Here is a 7,457-nt window from a genome sequence, read left to right on the forward strand (position 1 = left end):
CATTTCAAGTTGTTAGAGATTGCAGGAGTGACATCGACTAATATGACGTTCACTGCATGTCATGTGTTTATGGAAAAGGAAAAAGAGTATGACTACACTTGGGCATTGGAAAGGTTTCGAGAGATACTCATGCCTGAAGTTCCAGTGTTGATTGTGACTGATAGGGAGCTAGCTTTGAAGAATGCATCCGATGTAGTCTTTCCAAATGCAAAGAAGCACTTGTGTCGATGGCACATTTCCCAATGTGTCTTGAAAATGGGAAAAAATATTCTCAGTGACGAGCAAAACATAAATAAACTTTGTGCCATGTGGACTAATGTGGTAAAGTCAAAGACATAGGAGGGTTTTTTGAGAAAGTTTGCTTATATAGAATTAGCTTTTAAAGACTATCTTGTGCTCATCCAATATTTGCGTAGAACATGGTTGCCTTACAAAGAAGCATTTGTTGCTTACTGGATAGACCAACAAAAGCACTATGGAAACACTATGACGAATAGGGTGGAAGGATTGCATGCTCGACTGAAGTCAAGCTTGAAGGGGACATGCAAACATGATTTTCTTGGAATGTGAAAATTGATCCATCCAGTTATCAATATTGAGATGAGCGAAATTAGAGCCTCTTTTGAGAGGAGTTTAACTAGATTTCAACACGAACACAATGACGAGTTTTTTTAGTGAGCTCAAAGGATTTATTTCAAAGAGAGCTTTAGATTTGATTTTGGAAGAGATGAGACGTATAGATGTCATTGGGGTAGATGATAGTGTTTGCGACCACACTTTGTGTACTTCACACGGGTTGCCATGTGCGCATGAGCTAGTGATACTCAAACAAAAAGGGTGCAGAATACCTCTTTCTGAAATTGATGAATTTTGGAAAAAGTTGTCTATTGAACCGAAAGCTAGTGATCCCATTGGTGTTGATTACAAACCAGCTATGGATTTATTTATTCAACGACTAGGATCGACTTCTGAAGACCAGCAGAGATCTATGATAAAGATGCTCATGGAACTTGCAACGACTGAAAGTTCATCATTGGAGCCACCAAAGGAGGATGCTACACCAAAAGGCCGTCCTAAGGGCAGTATTAAGAAGATGCCAGCAAAAGAAGAGTGGTCAACTACCCGAGATCCGTCATGGTTTGAGTACCCTCCGGATGCTCCACCCGTGACTCCATAATCAATAACGAAGCCCAAGGCCAAACCATTTGTTCCAAAGAGGAAGAAACCAAATTTTGATGTTGGTTGCTCCATTAATGAAATTGAACATCCTCTAGATGTTCCACCCGTGACTCCACAATCTATAATGAAGCCCAAGGCTAAACCATATGTTTCAAAGAGGAAGAAACAAAATGTTGATGTTGGTTGCTCCATTAATAAAATTGAACATCCTCCAGATGCTTCACCCGTGACTCCACAATCTATAACGAAGCCCAAGGCTAAACCATATGTTTCAAAGAGGAAGAAACAAAATGTTGATGTTGGTTGCTCCATTAATGAAATTGAGCATCCTCCAAATGCTCCACCTGTGACTCCACAATCTATAACGAAGCCCAAGGCCAAACCATATGTTTCAAAGGGGAAGAAGAAACTGAGTTTTGATGTCAGTTGCTCCATTGCTCAATCTGGATATAAAATGTGTTTTCCGCGAGAATTTCTACAGTTTATTGTTGGTTTTGAAGACCCTGTCGGCGATGGAAATTGTGGTTTCAGGGATCTCTGCTTGGCTTTGGGAAGAAAAGAAACCGACTGGTTTTGGATGAGATAAGAGTTATTAAGTGAGTTAATGTCAAATGAGGAATATTATGTGAGGATATTTTCCCAGGAAGCTGTTGATGGATTAAATAAAAGGATAAGGAAAAAGAAGAGAACTTGTGCCAAGAGGAACAAACGGATGGATATGCCTATTACTAGGTATTTGTTTGCGTCGAGATTTGACGTTGTGCTTGTATAGTTCTCTACATCATATTGTTATACCTTTCTCCCTATGAGATCCCAAGTGGATCTAAATAATGTTAATGTGCTTGGGATCGGTTATGTTAATAGTAATCATTACATTAAACTAGATTTGGAAGATGGTTGCCCAATTCCAAAAATAGTGTTGTTTTGGAGCAGGAATAGTCTAGAAATAGCAAAAGACTGGGAAATTCTAGTGAAAACCCATGTGGAAGCATTCCAAGGGTTGAATGTTCAAGGGATTGATCAAGCGGAGGCTTTTGAAGGAGATCCAATTTTTGTCGATTAGTGTAGTTGGGCAAATAGATGTTTGAAATATTTTATACTTTTATAGAGGATACATGAAGAAACATTTTTTGCGATGAAAAGTTTTTGTAAAGACTTTGATAGAATGGAATTGAGTTTCTTATATATTTTGGAACCAAACATTTTACATATTTTTATTTTGATGTTTCGACTTTCATTGTTTACATGTATTGGTCTGAAACATTTTGCCAAAATTTCAAATTAGTTAGAGTTTTAATTTTGATCAAAACTAACCTAAAAATAAAAGACGTTCAGATTAGGCTAACTCCATCTACATTGGATGGTTGGACTGGAGCGTCTTAGAAAGATAGGAAATTGTGTTGGACCTGTGTTACGAACGGTTCATTAGAACCAACTTTAAAATAAAAGACGTTCAGATTAGGCTAACTCCATCTGCATTGGATGGTTGGACTGGACCGTCTTAGAAAGATAGGAAATTGTGTTGAACCTATCTTAAGAACGGTTCATTAGAACCAACTTTAAAATAAAAGACGTTCAGATTAGGCTAACTCCATCTGTATTGGATGGTTGGACTGGACCGTCTTAGAAAGATAGGAAATTGTGTTTGACCTGTCTTAAGAACGGTTCATTAGAACCAACTTTAAAATAAAAGATGTTCATATTAGGCTAACTCCATCTACATTGGATGGTTGGATTGGACCGTCTTAGAAAGATAGGAAATTGTGTTGGACCTGTCTTAAGAACGGTTCATTAGAACCAACTTTAAAATAAAAGACATTCAGATTAGGCTAACTCCATCTGCATTGGATGGTTGGACTGGACTGTCTTAGAAAGATAGGAGATTGTGTTGGACCTGTCTTAAGAACAGTTCATTGGAACCAACTTTAAAATAAAAGACGTTCAGATTAGGCTAACTCCGTCTGCATTGGAGGGTTGGACTGGACTAACCTATCTCGTTTTGGATAGCTGATCTAAACTGTTTAATTGGTCAAAATTGATCAATTTTTAGTAATTCACTCAAATTTGGTTCACAATGGCTGACAAAATCTTTATTTTAAGACAATAATTAAAAAAACATTACTAACCATTGTTTATACACCTAAATGTTACATATTCATTTTATGGTCTTCCCACTATACTATATGAGCCGAAGTTCGGGTTTAAGGTTTATGGGTAAGGTTTTGTACTTTACAAAGATGTGAATGAAATTAAATTTGAACAATTTTTTTTTCTTTAATTCAAAATTTATTATTGAATTTTGGCTCACAAAATTATTTATGAAATTTAAATACACGACTCAGTTTAGGGTTTTGGGTTTATAAACCGTTTAGTTGGTCAAAATTGGTCAATTTTTAGTAATTCACTCAAATTTGGTTCACAGTGGCTGACAAAATTTTTATTTTAAGACAATAATTAAAAAAACATTACTAACCATTGTTTATACACCTAAATGTTACATATTCATTTTATGGTCTTCCCCACTACACTATATGAGCTGAGTTTAGGGTTTAAGGTTTATGGGTAAGGTTTTGTACTTTACAGAGATGTGAATGAAATTAAATTTGAACAATATTTTTTTTTCTTTAATTCAAAATTTATTATTGAATTTTGGCTCACAAAATTATTTTTGGAATTTAAATACATGACTCAATTTAGGATTTAGGGTTTTGGGTTTAGAGCATATATATAGTGAAGGAAAACTTTGATTCAAATTTTTTGGTCAATTGATTTATAGTTTTTTTTTTTTTATATTTTTCATATGAAGTTTTGAAGTCTTGAAGATGAAATTTAAATTGAAATTTCCCGCCCAAATTTTAAAATTTGAATTTGAATTTGAATTTTAAATTTTAGTAAAATTTCGAACACAATATTTTGGTAATTTGGTTTGTATTCTTCATTTCATGTTCAATACAATATGAAAACATGAATTTAATTGAAATTGGAGTTAGTGCTAACACAAAACCAACTTGAAATTCAAAACACAAAATTTAAATTTAAATTTTTTGCCCAAAATTTCAAATTAGATTTTAAATTTCGGTGAAATCTCAAACCCCCAAAATTTGAATTTGAATTTTGAAATCCGACCTTACAAGAAGTTGTACCAAATATTTTGTCAAAATTTCAAATTTCAAATGAAGAGAGATGTGTTGGTCAGAATGGTTCAATTTAACTAACTTAAAAAGAGTAGATATTCACATTGGGCTACTTTATGCCCCCTTTTGTTAGTTGGAATGGACCGTCTTATACATAGACGAAATGTGTAGGTTCTGCATTAGGAATGGTTTTAATTGAACTAACTTATATAAACAAAGATGTTCCAGTTAGACTATCCATTTATGCCTCTGTTGGTTGGACTCGACTATCTTACACTTAGAGACAACTTTCCCTTTCTTTTTTCGGGGCGGCATGACTATCCCTGTAATACGTCAATAGCTAACAATAGTCAAATTTCAATTACAACCCAAACTTTATGATGCAAGACAGAAAATGCAAGCTTTTGAAGTGAAGGAATTTAGTAAGTGAAACCCCAAGCACAACATGCAAGGAAATGAGATAAAAGTCATAAAACTAGACAGACACATTCCGCATAAAATAAAATCATAAAAAAACTACAGGTTGGGCAATTCATGCTGCCAAATAGAGAAATTGGGTAACATACAATTTTATTTTGGACTTTTTTGTGTATGCGACTATGTACTATCCTAATATGTGATACCGTCTTTTGCATATTCATTTTCCTCTTTGTTCTGTGCATTTTCAGAAGTGACTGACACTGGTATTGCGACACCATCTCGTGATACACATCTGTCTCCAAAGTTTGGGCTCTATACTCCATAACAACTTAGGTATTGAAAAGGTACTTATTTTGCTTGTCCGCAGATTGTTCAAGTCTTCGTAATAGTTTGAATCGATTGAGTTTTTACTCTTTGGTACTTCGGTTGGGATTTAATCCAAAATTACTTGGGGCTGCAGATATCTTAAAAGACGATAATGTCAGAGGGCAACAAAAATTGTTGCCCTCTATTTTGTAATAACAAACAAATCCATTTTGTGATCTATCACAACATAAGACAGACAAAACTACTCAGAGTTGTTTGAGATGGAAACTGTATCACAAGAAAACACTAGGCATAAGTGCATAACCCACCAAAGCCACATTCAATAGCAAATGCAAAAAATCATGAGGGAAACAAAATCTACACGCAGTGCAGACTATAGACCAAGTGACCAACCAAGGGAAATAATGGAACACTCAACAAACAATAGAGTGCCCGCTGAGTAACCAAAGTCACTGGTAACAAACGATGGATTTCCACTTGTATAAATCATTGATCAGTTAGCCATACCGAGACAGATGATCTTAACAAGTTATACCTACAAAAAAATATTTCAAGATTTCCATGCTGAGTGTTGAAAGAACGGAAAGTTAATTTCTCATCAGATTCAAGTTTTAAATAGATCATGGAATCTTGGCGGTAGTCTACTTGAACTACCACCATCATCGATAGGAAATAAAATTGCTCAAAACAGAATGAGCAAAAGACAATCTTTGAACACCACAAAGATTAAGCTAAAGATAGAAAAACCAGAGGAAAGTAAAGTCTTGCTTAGTATCAACATTATAAAATGGTACTAATATTACTACTACAAATCCTCTTTGTCATCATCAAATGTGCTTCCTCAACGACTCTACTTGGATGTGTGTAGAACAAAGATTAATCATCGCGTTTTTTCGTAAGTGTGTAGAACAATGACAATTTTCCTTTTTTTTATATACAGAACACAGTTGACATTCAAGATGCCAAATTGAATCCAATTTTAGTTCCTGTGGGCAAACATGAAGTTATAGGCTTATAACTTCTAATGGCTTCCTAAACTTGGTTTTCATCAATAATAGCATCATAGTTCATAGTTCAGCGATGCCCGGAATCAAAAAGTTGGGAAAATGGGAGCACTGCATACTGTACGATGGCTAGTTAAGAGTAAAATTGGTACAAAAAGTTAAATGCCAACTGTTAACAATTTTAACATAGAAGAAAATACTGTGTCTTCAAGTTACCCTAGCTATATGCATTAGGCACTTAGGATAATACGAATATGGCTTGATAATTTTAACATATAAGAGAATACTGTGTCTAAGGATTAACATTCTCACAAAAGAGTCTGCAGAATGCAAGTGCATTTGAAAAAAACAAATTCTGGTCACCCCATTTGCTTCTAGCCTCAGGCTAACTATAATAATATAGATGACCACTACTAACCAAAACAAGAACCTATAAAATTATCAAAATGAGGTTGGGACTCGTTAATCCATTGTCGAGCATGTCCAATTTCCTTCAACAATCGGGTGGGTGCGCCTTTGATTGATGGAGGACTAGCAACCGAACTTGAACGACATGGTGCTGATCTTAATGACCCTCTTTGGAGTGCCAAGTGTCTTATCAGTTCTCCTCATTTAATCCAAACTGTAATGTCTCTTTATTCCATTGCCATTCACATATGAATAGTTTCGGCTTGTAATTATGACCTCTTATGTTACAGGTACACCTCGATTACCTTGAAGCAAAAAGGGATATTATTCTCCGCGACATCTTATCGGTAGTTGGGCTAGCTTTGTCTATTTTTTTCCAGTTATGTAAGTAATATATTTTTAAGAAGAAGATTCCATCATCTTTTTGTGTGTGACACATGCTACTATTCAGGGGTTTGAATCTAAAGGCTTGTCAAAAGAAGATAGTGAAGCATTGCTGCAGCAGAAAGTGTTAAAATTGCATGTGAGGCACGAGATACATACTATGAGAGATGTGTAGAGCATTTGTCCGATGGAACAAAAATGGAAAGATTCTCAAGCACCGCCTATTTTGGTCGCACCTCTATAGGAAGCTATGGGGCATATTTGGCGATGGTCCGAATATGAGTATGTTACTCTTTCTTTTTAAAAGGTCTAAAACGCGTTTTCTTCACAAATTAAGAAACAAACAAGAACTCGAGTAAAAAACTAACTACATAGCTATGAATCAAGTATGAATATTATACCCATTACCCAAATCTTAAAACAAAGAATCAAACCATAAGACATCAAACAAAAGTTAAGTTAAAATGTAATAAAAAAGTTCTTATTACCTTAAACACTTTGTTTCCTCAAATTATCAAGAGTCTCCGGTGGTAATGGTCATTCAATGAAACAAAAATCAAATCTTAAGTTAAAAAACATCACCACAATAAACATGTTAAAA

This window comes from Coptis chinensis, chromosome 7, assembly GCF_015680905.1.
Source record: "Coptis chinensis isolate HL-2020 chromosome 7, ASM1568090v1, whole genome shotgun sequence".
In the NCBI taxonomy this organism is placed as follows: Eukaryota; Viridiplantae; Streptophyta; class Magnoliopsida; order Ranunculales; family Ranunculaceae; genus Coptis; species Coptis chinensis.